We start from the raw sequence: 18,559 nt of genomic DNA on the forward strand, positions 1-18,559 counted from the left end.
AAGAAAGAGCCTTAAAATAGTTATCATATATACATCATAAGAAAGTCAGGGAGAGTGAATGAACTTTTGAATAAAAAAAAAGAATTATAAAAGATAATACTCTTCTAGTAGATAATAGATGTTTTAAAGGATGAAACCATGATAACAATAATTTATGGTATTAATGACATATGATTGCATTTAATAAAAAAAGTGTAGTAGACTAATAATGGCCTTTGTATGAGACAATGGCCAATAGCTGAAAAATAAAATCGCGTGGTATTAATGACATATGATTGCATTTAATAAAAAAAGTGTAGTAGACTAGTAGTGGCCTTTGTAGGAGACAATAGCTAATAGCCGAAAAATAAAATCGCACAGGACATAAAAAAATTGATATATCAAAGAGGAGAAACGGTATAGTATGAATATACGTAGAAGGGATATATAGCATAAATGGGGATATTAATTGATATCAAGCATGTTGCAGAGTACATGATTGGTTTAGAATGAAAAAGGTAGGTTGCAAGTAACAGAGGCTGGTAGAGTGTGTAGGTAATGATTATGAAGTGTATCATAAATGATAGTTATCATGCGTCTTTAAATGCAACTTGAAAAAGTTAGGCTTCCTTTTACTCTGAAGATACAACTGCAAACAAAGTAATGTACGATAGAAAATGGAATGAAACATGAAATGAGTTATTGAAATATCATGAGGGAGCACAAATGTACTGTACTCTTAAGGAACATAAAAAATATGCAACCCTTATGGTCTCTTGTTGAAGACATGTTAAATTTCTTCTACTGAAATTTTTGAATGAAATATTGATAACTATGACATGTAAAAGTTCATCATGAAGACATAAAAGAAAAAAAAAATTAACACAACCAAATTTAAAAATAAAAAATTATAATATATGAACTGAATGAGAGTTATATTACCGTGTTAGAATAAATTTTAAGGAAGAATGAAGGTGATTCGAAATAGTTGTCATACATCCTTGGCATAATGAGGATAGTAAAAAAGGATATGAATCAAATAGAGGATGAAAAAATGATATGCCTATGGTAAAAATGGTATTTCTAAGGAATGTATGCATATGTATTGGCTAATTTATGAAAGATAACAAACTATTATTATATTAATGGCATATGAGGACATTAAATTATAAAGTGGCAGAGCAATAATTTTTTTTATAGAAGTGAAAACTGATATTGCACCGTATATCATGCGATTACGGTGATCGAAAGGAGAGAAAATGGTACATCATGCAAGATTGCAGACAAAAATAAAAAAAACATGACAAGATTAATTGATATCATGCCTATGATAGAGAATATCACTACAAGAAATCCGGCAGTTCGCGGCGGACATTTAGCAGCGGTTTCCGGAAATCGCTACTTAATAGAATTTGGTAGCGGTTAGCACGACGGATGTGGATGTGGCTACTAAAAGCGTAACATTTTGCAGCAGTTTTACTTTAACCGCCGCTAAATGTTGCTGGGCAAATGTGTTTGATGTGCTTTTTGCAGCGGTACTCTCTCAACCGCTGCAATATATTTTTAAGTTGAAATTGCTTGTTTAAACATTGCCTTCTTATATCTATTCAAGTTTCTGCTAATATTTATTTTTGAAAAACATGTTTCAAACACTTTAACCTAAATCAGTAAAAAAATTTTCAATATTGTGTTACATAAAAAATAATTGATTAATTAAAAAAATATTATAAATCAATAACAATAAACAAATTTACGAATCAGGTTTTGTCTTGTACTATCAGCGCATTTTGAGTTTGTATTCAAACATAAATGGTAACAAAAAAATCAAGTGAACATCCGAATTCATAAATTCAAAACAAAGTTCAATAGTGTATAAAAATCAGATTACTAAAGTAGACAAATAAATATTGACTCAAATTTTCTCATCAACATCGTATTGACCTGGCCAGAAAAATTCTGTCAAAAATCTACTGCAGCTACGTGATAAAAGATCTGATAAGTCATCTCCAAACCATGTCAACTTGTTCAGATCGAAACCCCTTTTTGCAGCATGTACGTCATCTCCTCTATGCTGGGTGTTTAAAGTTTGATTGTCTTTTTCTGTGACCTTATCAAGCTCAACATTCCTGGAGATGTCATATACACCGGAGGAGATAACATCTAAATCGTCTTCTGAATCAGTGTCTGCCCCATCTAGAGTGTCATAAACTATTTCGCCTGAATATTCAGCTGACACTGAAAATATGAACATGCAAACAACAAGATAAATTTACTTAAAAGACAATGATAACATCAAGGTCATTAGCTAGTAATTAAGAAAAAAATACGTTAAAATGGTTCGCACTCTTTAAACCTAAACAAAACTAAAATTCAGGATTACCATCTCCTTCGTTGGTAGTTTGGACGGATTTCTTGGAAAGAAGTTCTGTAATAGAACGTTCTATATAATTTAGTTCCTCTTTTGAAGCAATATCCAACTCAACAACATGCGTGTTTCGAAAGCGCGTCTACATCATAATAAAATTAATCAGTTCATGGTCTTTGTTATAATCACATCGTGTCTTTGTGATTCACTTGCTATGCTAGAAACTTTTTACTAACCTTTAATTCAGCAAGTATGTCTTCGGAGATCCTACCAGCCACAAATGTCACAAAAACATACCCAAATTTCTCCTCATACCTTGATCCCCATACATGAAGTTCCTACATAATTTAATATGAACGTATCAACTATTGCTGGTTATTTGTTTTAAGCTTATATCAACTTAAAATACTTATCATTCAAAAATAGTTTAACTCAATGGTTTAACGGCATGCCTAATGAACAAACCTGCACAGTAGCTTCGTTCGCCGTTTCCAGGTATTCATTAGAACAAGTTCGTCCTGAGATAGCTTTCACCCAAGACCTAACATTCAACTTATAGAACCAGATGTCTCTGGCAACAGTAATTGCATGTTCAAGTGAATAGAATGGAGAGGCCATAGCCATTTCGTTAGCGAATGTTGTCGCCGCACAACATGAAGAGAAATCCTCCGTAATCATTTCTCCTGTTACACCACCATTTAATGTTGACTATATGGGTCAATGATAACAATATGGTAATTCAACGATATTAAGAACAACAACAATGATGATCACCACAAAAATTACTTCAAAAGTGTGTCTTGCTATCAACAAACGTTGAAAGAAATGAGAAACTAGTGGTATGTATGAAAACCAACAAGAAATGAAAACTTATTTCAAATACGAAAACACAGATTGTAATGTAACAAGCAAAATACGTTCATCATAAACACTATTAAACTTATTAAACACACACACATCCTCTATAAATGATGTTCATGTCTTCCATCTTTCCACTAAGCCACATCATCGAAATTCTCGGAAGCATCATCTATTGGGTCTTCTAAATCATCATCCCGTGTCAACTGTAAATCGCCGATGTCACTTGCCGCTGATATGGATAACCCTGGTTGTGGAGAAAAAGCAGCTTCAACTTCATCATTCTCTCTTCCTATGTCATACAAGTCTCGTGGTTTTACATGAATCACTATACTCCATTCTTTATCTACTACGTCATCTACATAGTATACGAGATGCACTTCTGATGCCAATATGTACGGTTCATCTTCTTCTCGATCATCGGTGTGTATCGGACGGGTGAAATTAACACTGGTAAGGCCCATATGGTCTTCTCTGATGCCTCTGCTCGTAGTTGTGTCAGCCCAGATACATTTGAATAATACCACTGTGAAATGGCAGCTGTAGTTTAATTCAATTATGTCCACAATTTTTTCATAATATGGGGCACTACCAACCGCCACCCTATTGTCGCGCATGCTTGCATAACTTATAGTATTATATGAGACATAAACTCCACTATTTTGTGTTTTCAGTCCATCTTCGTTTGTGATAGTTCTAAACTTGTAGCCATTGACGTTGTACGCCCCGAAACGTCTTGCTTGAAGCATGGGTCTGCATGCCAGCAACTTCATTTCTTTCGAATGTATAGTATTGTCCATTCGAATCTGGGACCAAATAACATCCACCGTTGACATAAAATATTGGATTTCATGAAGTTCAAATCCTATACTAAAAAAGACATGAGTCAGGTTAAATTTCTACGAACCTTATCCTTGAACCAACGAGAAAATTCTGCATGCACAACACGGTCTATCTTAGATTGCGACCTTGTTTGTGACTGTAATCTTCGCTTCGTTTCTGACCTAAATGTACTTTATGATACAACAGCAAACTAGTCCAATTCATGATGGTGTGGAATGATTTATGCTTGTGGTTAAAAAATACATAAGCATACTTACTCAAGAAATGGAACGACGGCCTCGCAATTCACTAGCACATGACGATGTGCCTGATCTTTCTCCATAGGAGTGACTCCGAAATGTGAAACAGCTCCGGATGCCTTTCCAATTTCTGGGAACATAGTTTCCCCTGAATTGTGTGTAACATCACTAGGTTGATCATCAACGCGCCTGGGTCGGTTGATTCTAGTCTCAACATTATCCAAGTATCTAGAACAGAATGTCAAAATTTCTTCAGATAGATACCCTTCCGCAATTGAGCCTTCAGCTTGTGCCTTATTACGCACATATTGCTTCAATCGACCTAGATACCTTTTATAGAGATAAGACGTAATGTTCATTATATACATTATGAAGGAAATTGAATGTATAATAGGTCTTTATTAGCAAGCTAACCTTTCTATTGGATACATCCACCGATAATGTACTGGGCCACCAAGTTTTAGTTCATCAACGAGATGCACCGTGAGGTGGACCATGACAGTGAAAAAGGATGGAGGAAAAATCATTTCCATCTGACACAGAGTTTGCACAATATGATTTTGAAGGTCACCAAGTTGTGCTGGATTTTTAGAATTAATTTTAAAAAAGGATTTAATAATTCATTTCAAAAAACGGGAAGGTAAAATCAAATAATGGCCTACTCAGTGAATTATTTGATGGAGAAACTAATTAAAAATATTATCAACACTTTAGGGGTTAGTTTCACCCACCTCTTTGACCACAGAGCTTACTTCCCCCAAAAATGCGTAAACCGTATTCCACCTTCAACTAAGATAACAAAACCTCCTAAGCGGCTAAACCTAACATAACAGCTCAGACCCTTTTCGTCATCCAAATCCACTTTCGCCGCCTGACCACCAGCATTTGTCGTCGCCGCCCGTCCCAGGGATCTTCAGACATTGTTTCATCTACCCCTAATCGCCGCTTGGTGTTCCTGTATCTGTTGGCGTCGCATTAAGGTCACTCATCGGCAACGCAGTTTCCATTGGCATCAATCTAAGGTCACTCATCGAAGAACAAAAGTAAGTGTATGAAACCCCTCATTCACCGTGTACATGCATTTCTTCCCATAGCTTCCTGCTTCAATGTTGCATCCCTAGCTTTAGTTATTTCTACTTACGTCACCGAATAATAAGTGTATGTTGGACCAAGTTTTGTTTTTTATTTTTGTGTATAACACGATCTATTTTTCCAATATAATAACATGTACACCCAGAGTTGATTGTTTAGCTTAGATTTCTGCTTATGCATCTCTTCAGTAGCTATTATTGGAATATTAAAATTTGGGCACTACTTGTTGTATTCTATTAATTTTTTATGTGGTTTTATTTGCGGTTTGGTTTTCCTTTTTACTAATGCATTTGTTAGCGTTTTCTTAGTTGAGTGCGCTTGGTCAAGCTTATTTTGAGTAACCCCTAATTTTTACCAACAGGGGAAAAAAGGAACTAACTTTGAATAAACAATCTCAAAAGCTCTACTTGTTACTTACATATGGTAATACATAATGAAGAATATATATATATATATATATATATATATATATATATATATATATATATATATATATATATTATAAGGTGTATGAGTGAACTGTTTTGTCTATACACACCCACCGCTTTGAACTCATTTAACTCTATATATATATATATTAAAAAGGTGTATGAGTGAAATGTTTTGTATGTATACACCCACCATTTTGAACTCAATTAATCCCTAAAGGATCTATATACACGTTCTTGCAAATGCTCTTAATAATTAGTGAGCTGTTTTGTCTAAGGAATATTGACATGTATGTATATGGACATGGTTCTTCAAGGATTTTTCTCTGCTGTAATATTCATTGGGCCTTGTCCTTCCATAGGCATGGGTCTCTATTGATTTTTGTTTATCCACCGTTCCATTGTGATCAAAATGAAAACTTTTTACTCTTTGTTGCTAATATGGGCCATGTATTTCTAATCTTTATTTATACCAATGCATGGTCCATGTCTGATTACTTACAATGTGACTAAACTCAGCACTACTCAGTGAACTAAATTCATTGCAAGTACGAGTAAAAGATGTAGCTTCGGATTCTTTTAATTCTTCAAAATTGCACATATTGCAGAGAGCAACCTTTTTAGTAAGTTGAAAAATTTTAAGAGTGTAAATAAAATTTCTGATTTTCAATCTTTATAGCTACTAGTTTCCCAGGTAAAATTACTGATTCTTTTAAGTTTATTATGTATTTTTAAATAACTTAGTCAACATTTATATTTTTCTAATGTCGTTTCAGTTTTATAGTATAGTCAGATAAATTAATTTGAGCTTTATTGAATTGGGTGTTCATATTCAAAGCCTTCGTCAGAAAGCTAATAGTGTTCAATTGCAGATTTGTTAGTTCGCGTAAAGGGTGAAAGGGATGGGGTTGATCCAATCACGACCTTTGAAGGATTAGGTGTAAATTGTTTAATGTTGTTCTTTTATCATACGGATTATAAAAATTTTGGGGCTGTCCGTTACACTGTCAGTGTTACGAAACAAATAACCAGATGCCTCATACACGCAATTTCGATTGTTTGTGATGCTAACTTCAAGAACCAAACATTTACTCAGTGTTTCTCAACCCACCTCCATTTTCAGGTTCTGTTTTTAGTATGTGATTACTTCAAAAAATGTTACGACAAATAAATATCTTTCGAAAAAGTTCTTCAATCAGATAACGGTACCGAAGCATAGGTTCCTTACTAAAGTTGAAACTTAGCTTATAATTTGCATTTTTTTAAGAAATATGTGTGCAACAGCTGTCTGTTGGTGAAGGTTTCTTTGTTTTGTACTCTTGATTTTCTATTTTGTCCATCTCTTACTAATTGTATAATGACCTTATGTAGTTTAAAGGATTAATCAAATGCCTCGGAAACCTCATTACACCGCTAGTAGTGCAGCTCGTACTGTTGCTGCCCCTGAGAATCAAACCCAAGCTACTCTAGTTAGTTAAGCAATGCTGGCCTGAGCTGAGCATCCTAAAGTTCAATTGCATTTTAGGATAGATTTTTTTTCAATTTAATTTGTGGGTATACTTAAAAAGGTTGGTTGATGTACTACCCAATTTGTTTTTGTACACAAGGATCGAACCACATATGCGGGAGCTAACACTTCAAGTGCAAAACGACGTGCTAGAGCGCCTCCAGTTCTGCATTCCTGCAACAGTGGTCGACAATCTCGTGCTAATGCTGTGCCGTTTCGACCTCCACGCAATGAAAGACGGTTGGCTCCATTGAGTGACATGGGTCACTCTCCAGCTCTTGCAATGCGCACAGAGAGTTGGGATCGCGATGAAGATGCAGATGTCTATTCAGAAGATGAAGACTATGACCCAGAGGTGGATGAGGTCGAGTCGTTTGATGATCATGTGGACGACGTGTTTGCGGCGCATGAAGCTGAACATCGAGGCAATGCTAACAGCAAAAAAAAGGACACCGATTTTTGGGAAGTTGATGTCATTGGTATTTTTTTCTCGTATTTTAAGGATCAGTTTTAAAATTTTTATTGAATTATAATTCTCACTGTAACTACAATGTTGTTTCCTCCATTAGAAAATGGCGTGATAAAAAGGATGGATCTCACGATTAAGGAGGCATTAGCACTTCCTCCTGGAAGGAAGATCGTACTCCACCTTAACAAGGAGATGCAACAAGTTGGTCAATCAGCTGGCCTATTAAGCGGGTTCTTGGGGAGTTTGGGTGCTGATTTTCAACAGTTACCAATTTGTGGAGAAAGTTGGAGGACAATGAATAAGGCTATCAAAGAGCACGTGTTTGACCAGTTTAAGGTAATTTTAGAGTTAATTTTGAATAGCAAGGCTTTACTACTGCTTGAAATTGGATTTACGTCGATCAATTGTAATTCAACTGTAAAATTTTTCATTTTGTTTCTCTTAAATCGATAGAACAAGGGGAAGATTAATACGCACACACATGAATTTCAACCTTGAAAAATCATTGAAAATATATAAATATGTGTTTGGGAATTCCATTTACCCCTCTCTAAATTAGAGGATAACTTACCCCTTGTGACGTATCTTTACATTATTAACGGAAATAAAACTGATTGACTTATCATAATTATTTTTAACAATTAATCTAACTTAAATTTGGTTAATTTAAGTAATTAATCATGATCCCACTTTTTTTTGTTAATTATAAAAAGTAGTAAAAAAATTAAAATTAATAATGATGTAAGTTACCCCATCACTGGACTATTTAATTAGTTCATCCTTTCACATCAGAATCTTAATATATGTGATCTTATGATAAGTTTTTTTACTTAGGACTCATTAATTTATTAGTTCATCCCTTCACATTTAGTAATGTAACTAATGATAATAATAATAATAATAATAATAATAATAATAATAATAATAATAATAATAATAATACACCTTTACAAGTAATTTATGTATAATCAAATTATATGTAGAAATGTTGTTACTTACTTAGAATGTATAAGCTAAGAAATTCAGGATGAATAGTTATATGTAAGATTGAAATACATAGATTAAAAAGATAGCAAATACATTATACTTATCATATAACGCTCTTAAGAATATTCTTTTTATAATTTGAATTTACAAATTAAAGGGATCATCAAGAGTAGTTTAGCGATGGTGAAAAATTTGTAAGGGATTGCATCATCCACGTAAAAAAGATTGGATAAAAAAATAGAAACCAATAAGAGTTAGATTAATGTGGTCGTTTTGGAATTCTACACCATGTGTAAGATTAGTAACATTAATTGATTTTGATTTACTTATTATATGAAATGTTTGCAGCGAGTGTTTCACTATGAGGATGATGAAGGAGGAAGAATAAAGCTGAGAATCATACAAAGGATAGGAAGAAACTGGAAGAACACAAGAAATAACTTGTTCCATAAGTTTTATGATAGTAGAAGGACTTTTGAGCAAAATGTCAACCATAAACCATCAGGAATAGATGCAAATCACTGGAAGTGGTTTCTTGAGTATCGATTGAAGGATTCAACAAAGGTAACAAATATTCAATCGATTTTTCAGTCTATTCATTTTAAAACTATCTGAATTATTGCTAGATATGCTGTATCTGTTGTGATAGTAGAAAAACTTCTATCCAAAATACCTTGACCTTATGTTTTTTTCCTGAAAGTGTTCATGGCTATTTGATAGACCTTAAACGTATTAAATTATCCCATTCACTTTTATCTTCTTTTTTTCTTCTTTGTAGGAAAAGTGCAGAAAAAATGCTGCAAACCGTGCAAAGCAACGTTACATACATACTGGAGGTTCTAAAACTTTGGCCAGAAAAAGACATGAAGAAGTAATCAATAACAGTAATTCAGTTTTAGATTTTGGCTTAGTGTTTTGTAGTATAAAGTTTTTTTTAACTATCATTGTGTCCACATGACTGTTATAGGAGCAACGACAGGGAAGACCTATTGGTAGAGGAGAGATATGGACCATGACACATAAAAAACAGGATGGCACGTATATAAATGAAGATGCGCGTCTTGTTGGTGTAAGTCATCTTGTTTAATTTTCCAGTTTTCTTGTTGGACTTACAATTGTAGTCCTAAAATTAGTTTAACTCCAAATATCACATGTATGCAGGAAGCAATTGAGCATATTGAAAGCCAAGACGTCTCCAGCAAGGAGCTTTCACAGAATGATTCCCTCTCACAAGTTCTTGGCAAGGAGCATCCAGGACGAGTTCGTGGAATGGGTTTCGGACCGTGTCCCACTCAGTGTTTTCGTTATATTCCACAACAGTCAGCCTCCAGTGTGCAAGTTGAGGATTATCAAAAGGAGATTGCAGAACTTAAGGCAGAGGCAGCAATACTAAAGGCAGAGAGAGCAGAGGACAAGGCAAAGTCACAAACAATGGAAAATTTGTTAAGATACCTAATACAGCAACAAGGAGGTAATTTGCCTCCTGACGTAGCTGCGAATCTGGAAGCTTTAGGAGGTGCACCGACCGTATCCCGTGCAACATGATCTTGTGGCACTAATGATCTAAATGAAATATCATGGAGTCAAATCAATTGATCTAGAAAAACTTTGAATCTGAACACTTATTTATTGTTTGCTGTGTAATGACCTTTGACTTTTTAATTTTCTAGTTTACAAACTTTTTTATTGTTTGTTGTTTAATGACGAGTTTTTAATTTTTAGTTTACAGACATTGATCTACTGAAGACAAATTTCTCTTATGATGTTTTCTTCATGTGTAAATATTTTTAACTATTTTGTGTTTTTTAATTTCATTAGTTCCTTGTTGTTTTAATAAATTAAAGCAACTTACGAAGTGGAAGAATGTAACAGGAATTAAATTAACAATTATATATGGTAATTCGGATTTGAAACAAAAAAACCATAATAATACATTTAGTAGCGGTTAAAAGTCCGCTGTTATATTAGAATAACTGATTTTCAGAAAATGGAATTTTGCAGTGGTTACTAACTGCTGCCATCTCCAAGTACCCTAGTTTACTGTTTAGTAGCGGTTATAACCGCCGCAAAAACATTTCGCGGCAAAATACCATCTTATAGCGGTTATTCCAGCGGTTACTGTTAACCGCTGCTAACCGTTTAGCCGCACGCTATCTTCTAGCGCAGTTACAACCGCTGCTATCTCTTCAGTAGCGGTTAAAAACCACTGCTAACCGGCTAAATAACCGCTGCTATCTGCCGGTTCTCTTGTAGTGCATAATTGGTCTGGACATGAAAGGGAAGGTTATATGGAGCAAAAAGTGGCAAATGTGAGTTAACAATGATTACTAAAATATATCTTAAATGAGGAAGAAAGTCACGCGATTTTAAAGAAAAATGGATACAAATAAATAATGTATGCACGGCAAATGGAATGAAACATGGATTGGAACATGAATGAATGAAAAAGCTGATAGGAAAATTGATAAACCACTATTTTATGGTTTATTTTGTATTGAATTGAGTGGATTTTATCAATTATTTTCACACTTATCCATATAAATTGTATGTTTTACATTTTCCTTCCTAATTTTGTGCTGTGATTGAAAACTTCCTTCCTAGGCCTTAACACTGTTAATTTTTAATTCTCCTTTATTACCATTCGATACCGTGATGTGTTTGTTAAGTGTTTTCAGGTTTACAAGGCATGAATAGCTTAAAGGATGAAGATGAAGCATGTTAAAGTGAAAGTAACATAAGAAACTAAAGAGTTAAGAAGCGAGGAGCGACGCGCATGCATGGCCGACGCGTGCGCATGACCAGGAGCATCGTTCAGCGACGTATACGCGTGGATGACGCGTATACGTGACCTTACGCATAGTTTAGCGACGCGTACACGTGACTGACGTGTATGCGTGACGAGCGTCACATGCTGCAATTTACAGAAAATGCTGGGGGCGATTTTTGGGCTACTTTTGACCCAGTTTTAAGCTCAAAAATACAGACTGGAGGCTGCAGAGTGAAGTTGGAAGGGGGATCAATCATTGAACTTTCATTCATACATACATTAGGTTTTAGATGTAGAATTCTAGAGACTCTCTCTTGGTTTTAGGATTTTTAGTCTTATTCCTTCCCAATTTCAGATTTCTACCTTACTTTAATTTAGGTTTCTTCTACTTTTATTTGTTCTAACACTTTAGTTATCGACTTCCCTTGTTGATTCCTTTGTTTTTCTATTTTAGTTTATGAGTTCATGTGTTACTCTCAATTTTCATTAATGCAATTCATGTTTCATGTTTCTTATTGTTCAATTGCTTTGTTATTATTATTTCTTTGCTTTGGTTAGTCTTAGAATTTCTTATGTCTTGTCAAATTTCTATGTTTCTACTTTGTGCCTTCCAAGTGTTTGATAAAATGCTTGGTTAGATTTTTAATTAGATTTTATATTCTTAACTTGGATTGATCAATTAGAGACTCTTGAGTTATCAAAATTCTTTTGTTGATTGGTGATTAAAAATTGCTAGTTGGGTTAGACTTCACTAAATCTAGTCTGTGATTAGGACTTGTGAACTTAAGTTAATCTTGCTCACTTGACTTTCCTTCATTGTTAGAGGTTAACTAAGTGAAAGTAAAAGGCAATTACCATCACAATTGATAATGATAATGAGGATAGGAATTCCAATTCCCAATCCTTGCTAGGACATTTTCTTAGTTATTACTTTATTTTCTTGTTATTCACATTTCTTGCTTATTAAACTCAAAACCAAAAAAGATACAATCTCATAACCAATAATAAATACACTTCCCTGCAATTTCTTGAGAGACGACCCGATATTTAAATACTTTGTTTAATTTTATTAGGTTTGCTTAAGTAACAAACAATTTAAATATTGATTGAGACTTAATTGTCAGTTTAGAACTATATTTGCAACGCGATATTTTTATAAAAATCTTTACCGACATTTTTCCTCTGTTAGAAATCATCGATGAGATATGCGGCAAGAAGAACACTCAAAAGATCCAACCCTCATTCCCTCTTCTTGAAGACAAGTCAGCATTCCAGTTACTGACATCGTTGGATTAATAGTTTAGTATTAGATATGGATAAAATTGTTAAAAGAAATTTGACTAATATTTAACCATAAAAAAATTAATGATGATAAGGGTAAAATTGAAACTTATTTCAAATGATAAGGAGAAAATTAAATCAAATTAAATGTTAGAAGTAATTTTAAAAAAATAAAAAATATTAGAGACAAAAATATACTATGCTCTTTTTTTTAATCTCAAAATATTGTTTCTAATTTTGTGTTGTATTGTTTGTAAATTTTGTTTTGGATGCAAAATTATTTATTAGTTGAAAATTAAATTGTGTTAAAATTTATATTTTTATTTTTTGTAGTAATTTGAGAATAAATATTGTGATGGATAACCCTATCGAATTGTATGATTTGTACATTTGTATGAAAAAAGTTGTATTATAATTTGACTATTTTATATTTATGCTTGAATTATGATTAAATTTTTACTTGTCATTTTTTATTAGATTTATTTTAATAAATTTTGTTGTTAACAAAGTTACACTGGCTTATTATAAAAGGGACACATTAGCATTTTAGACTTATGTTGCGTTGGCAGACTCGTCTTATCCATTTATTTTTGGGCAGGTTTCAGTGGCATAGAATCAGTAGTCTACCTTATCAATATTATTGTTTATAAATCATATCCATCCCCAATTTTCTTTTATTGTATGGTGCATAAGGATTTATTGGATAAAATTTGTGCTTTTAAAATTAATTTATAAGGTCTTTTTTTAAAGTTGGTATTTTAAACCTAATAGTTATTATATTTGGTAAATCAAAATAAAAGTGACTATGAATATAACTATATTTTTCATATATGCAAGACATGATAATGTTTTTCTGTGCCATATAAATGAACAATATTTTATAGATAAAAAAATCATTAATTATCCACATTATAGTGATTCTTAATATAAAATTTGATTTAATCGATACATCACAAGTTAAAACGTCTAGGAGATCACAACTTGTTCAACTCATTAATTATATATTGGAGGTATATATTTACTTTTGTTTTTGAATTGTTTGGGTCGAGAATAACACAACTTAGATAAGGATCTTTTATACAAATTATAGGTAAAAAATTAAATTAGATGCTAGGAACAAATCTTTCTAAGTTTGATATTTCTAACTTTGCCTGCAAATCCTTTTATTTATTTATTTATTTTTTTACCAAAATGAGAGATATTTTCTCGTAAGATGGATGCGTCATGACATTATTAGTACGATGGTTAACAAAATGCCACTTTATATAAGTATTTGAACTCTTTGATGCCTACAACCTTCGGAGTCTATGTATCAAAGGTAAATAATGCAATTTTTTGTAGGATTTATACGCTTTGAGAAAGAGGGAGTTTGAATCAAGACACTCTTTTTAAATAAAAATGTATTACTGATCTAGGATGAGATTTTTTTTTGTTTAGTCTCTTACACAGCAGAAGATTAAAGATAAAAAAGTAGAGATAGTGACACCAACATGTATTCTGGTTCAACTTCGAAATGCAATGAGATCTACGTCCATTCTCCACCATAGTAATGGTAAAACTTCACTATATCGATTGCTAAGATTACAAGTACCAATTCAGAAACCAAGACCAAGAATAATAGCAAATGAACTAAACCGATTCTATTCAAAGACCAATAAAGTTATAATTCCGAGCTTCACAAACCAAGACAAAACAAAATAAATGACAAAGACTCAAGTTTAATCTTAAAATCGAAAACTGTTTTAGCTTTTCTTCTTAACTCGTGTCTTTTCTCTCATAGATTTTTATTTTTAAAATAATCTCTCACAGAAATATAAGTTTTTTTTTACAGAAAGACTTAAAAATAAAAGATGAATATATCAAATTGAGACCTAACATAAAAGAATAACACTTAAACATGTTGGATATGTATTCTGAATTTTCTCCTTGATTTTTCTCAAAAATTAATCTTCTTCTTATAGCAAAATCATAGCTTGTCATTCTTATTAGTCGTTGCTGTCAATCATTTCTCATAATTATAATGGTAATATCTTTTTCTATTAGCAGCAACAACTCTTCCATATAGTCCTCACATCTTGCTCTAAATGGTTAATTCTTTTTAATTATAACCAAATCAACATTTAAACCAGATAACAATCCTGAAACTTTATCGCACAATAATTCATGACACAAATTGATATCAATTCTTAATCCTAAAACTTTATCGCATAATAATTCATGACACAATAAATGATAAAAGTTTTCTAAACTTAACACTTTTGAAGAGGACATTCTTGGTATACTTATTAGGATGAAATATAAATGAATTGCAAAATCTGCAATCGCCCAATTTCTCATCATTCTTGAAATAATAAATCATGCAACCATTTATGCAATAACTTATCTTAACATCCTTGAACTCCAATTGAAAAATAATTTTCTTTTCATAATAATTTTTGAAGATGTTACTAGAATTTTTATAATTTTCTTTATTAATGTCGCCGTTTACTCAAATGAGCCTTGCGAGTGGTTAACTTTCAGACTTAATACCTAAGACTCTTGTGGCAATTGATGATTCGGTTCATAAAAGTTTATACACCAATTCTAACATTAAATAAACTTTTTTGTGAATTAGAATTAGGTTCTTCTATTTTCTTTATTAGAATAGGTTGTTAAAAGGTGTCTACTAACATCTATTCATACCTAACAACATTATTCTTTTAAAAAATAGCACGTTTAACCTATTCACTGTACAAATATCTTTATTCCAGAATTATTCCCAATTTTTAAACTCCATTTGCAAATGCAACCCAATAAATAAACAAAAACATATTAATTATGAAATGGCCTTAATTAAACTTTTTATATTTACACTTGAAATTTAGGCATCTAACATTTTTTACATTTAAAAAATCATCCATTCTTTTATAAGTAATTAAAAATTTGTTAATGCCATCTATAAAACAATGAGTTCAAACACCGTATTTATATGCATTTTGTTATTCATCTAAGATTGGTTTTGAATTATGTGCACCACAATTTCTCCTATCCAACATTCGAAAAAAATTTTGCTATTTAATTTTTGTTGTATTGTGATGGATAATACTAGTTGATGTAAAACAGAATTAGCGTAAAATAAAATTGGTGCACAATTGGTTAGCATTAGCATTACATTTAGTTAGTTTGTGATAGCTAGTTAGTATGTGATCAGTTTGTTAGTTATTTGGTGGTTAATTTGTAATTAAGCACATGTAAATTAGTTAGTTTAGCTTGTGTGGATGTCAATGAGTAGCTAGAGCTATAAGTAGCTAAAGCTGAGCTACGATTGGGTCGCTTTTTGAACTTATTTTACCAAAATAGAATTTAGAATCTTCTTCTTCTCTTTTCTACTCTCACTTTCTCTCTTCATTCTTGAACTCTCTCCTCTCTCTACTTCCTCTCTTGCTTGAGCCTAATATCCTTCATGATATCAGAGCTTACTTTTGTTCAATTCAATGGCAGACAATAATCAACAATCTGAAAGCTCAATGCATCAGTTAAACACAGCTCCAAATTTCACCTCATCCCCAGTTTCTGTAAAACTCGATGATGACAACTTCTTGCCATGGAAAGATCAGGCCAAATCAATGATTGAAGGCCACAATTTGCTTCATCACATTACTGGAGAAGAAATTCTGTTAAGGCTTGATAGATCAGAAAAAGTAACACTAGAGTTTGCTGCTTGAAAGAGACAAGATGCATTGCTTAAATCGTGGCTTCTTTCTTCAATGACCATGCCATTCACCACTCGAATGGTAGGGTACATCTATTCCTATGAAGTTTGGAAAAGGTTAGAGGATCACTCCTCTTCACAAATTAGAGCAAAGATAATGCAGTTGAAACACATATTGAGTAGTATTAAGATAGCAAGTTCAGTAAATGAGTACGTGTTAGCTTTGAAAGGAACAATTGATGATTTAACTTCACTAAGGGAACCAATGTGTGAAAGTGACCATGTAAATGCAATTTTGAATGGGTTAACTAAAGAATATAGCTCAGTGATCACCTCAGTAGTGGCAAGGCCAGTGAGTATTTCGGTCGGGGAACTAAAAGCTTTGTTATTGACTCATAAAAGTATGTTGGAGAGGTTACGAAAACCAGAATTATTCATACAGAAAAATGTGGTACAAAGTGCATCAGGTTACTCTCAGAACTTTAACACAAGAGGTGGTTTCAGAAGAGACTATAGAAGCAGAGGTGGTGGCAGACAGATGAGAGGTGGCAGAAATTTCTATAATAATGAACAATTTAGTAAAAGCAATTCTAGATTTGGAACTCAAGCTTACAATAATTTGAGTTTTAGTGGTGCTAAAAGGGCAAGAATGTTCAATAATGATAGGCAGCAGCATTATAGTGGTTATAGTGGCTCAAGAATGTTCAATAGTGATAGACCTATTTGTCAGGTATGTGATAGGCTTGGACACACTGTGGAGACTTGTTGGTATAGGTATGACCCACCATAGAACTCCAGGACTCATATGAAGGCACAAACTGACAGGTTCTGCAAAGATCACAAGCAAACTTGAGCAATGTACTGGCCACACCTGCAACACTGCAAGATTAGAGTTGGTATCCAGATTCGGGTGCTACACACCATATAACCTCAGATTAGCAGAATTTAATTGAAGGAGAGAAGTATGAAGGTGCAGATCAAGTAATCGTAGGCAACGGATCAGGTTTGCATATCAACCTTGTTGGAAAGTCTTTCTTTAAAATTGATTTGAGTGATAGAGAATTCTTGTTGCATAAATTACTACATGTACCTAACATCACAAAGAATCTACTTAGTGTATATAAATTCTGCTATGATAATGTGTCTATTTTGAGTTCTACTCTAATGGTTGCTATGTGAAATCTCAGGGAACTGAAGAAATTGTCATACATGATAAAGTTGAGAAGGGAATGTACAAGTTTCTAAACTTCACTCCATCTTTCACTTTATCAAATATGTCAGTTGCTTTTGTCTCAATTGTGTTCACTGTTGATCAGTTTCTCTTGTGGCACAATAGATTAGGTCACCCTACAAATAATATTATTTCCTGTGTTCTGAAATCTTGTAATATTGTTACTTCTTTGAATAAAAATCCTTGTGCTTCCTACTATGTTGGAAAGTCCCATACACTTTCTTATCCTCCTTTAAATTCCTTATACACTGCTCTCTTGCAACTAATATACACAGATATCTAGGCTCCTGCCTCCATTCCTAACTTGAATGGAAACTTTTACTTTGTTGTATTTATTGATGCTTATAGTAAATACACTTGGTTTTACCTTATTAAGACTCACTCTCAAATCAAATCAGTTTTTAATTGTTTTCAACAAATGGTTGAGTTGCAATTGAACACTAAAATTAAAATGCTTCAATCTAATAATGCTGCTAAATGTTTGAGCTTATCTAAGGATCTACAGGTGCAAAGTGTATTGCATAGGTTCTCCTGTCCACATGAGCATCAGCAAAATGACACTGCTGAAAGGAAGCACATGCATGTAGTGGAGAAAAGTTTAGTTATGCTGGCAGGTGTTAGTATGCCAATTAAATACTGGGAGAGACTTTTGTAACAGTAGTTCATCTGATAAATAGGTTACCAACACCAGTTTGCAAGGTCAATCACTGTTTGATAAGTTGTTTGAAAAGAAACTTGACTATACAAGTCTCTGGGTCTTTAGCTGTTTGTGCTTTTCACATTTGCGGCCATACAATAGGTACAAGCTAGAATTCAGGTCAG

General features: G+C 33.0%; 1 protein-coding gene across 2 annotated transcripts in view; it reads right to left on the minus strand.

Annotated features, from left to right (window-relative positions):
• Positions 1 to 18,559, minus strand: part of LOC112748028 (suppressor of disruption of TFIIS) — a 65,481-nt gene that overhangs the window by 26,716 nt on the left and 20,206 nt on the right. The window contains exon 1 of one of the 2 annotated variants that reach the window (XM_072218896.1): positions 866 to 898. The exons of the other annotated variant lie outside the window; for it this stretch is intronic. The gene's annotated coding sequence lies outside the window, so the exon portion shown is untranslated. Of the gene's footprint in view, positions 1 to 865; positions 899 to 18,559 lie in introns of those variants that run through there. 2 annotated transcript variants of the gene reach the window in all.

Source organism: Arachis hypogaea, chromosome 2, assembly GCF_003086295.3.
Source record: "Arachis hypogaea cultivar Tifrunner chromosome 2, arahy.Tifrunner.gnm2.J5K5, whole genome shotgun sequence".
Classification (NCBI taxonomy): domain Eukaryota; kingdom Viridiplantae; phylum Streptophyta; class Magnoliopsida; order Fabales; family Fabaceae; genus Arachis; species Arachis hypogaea.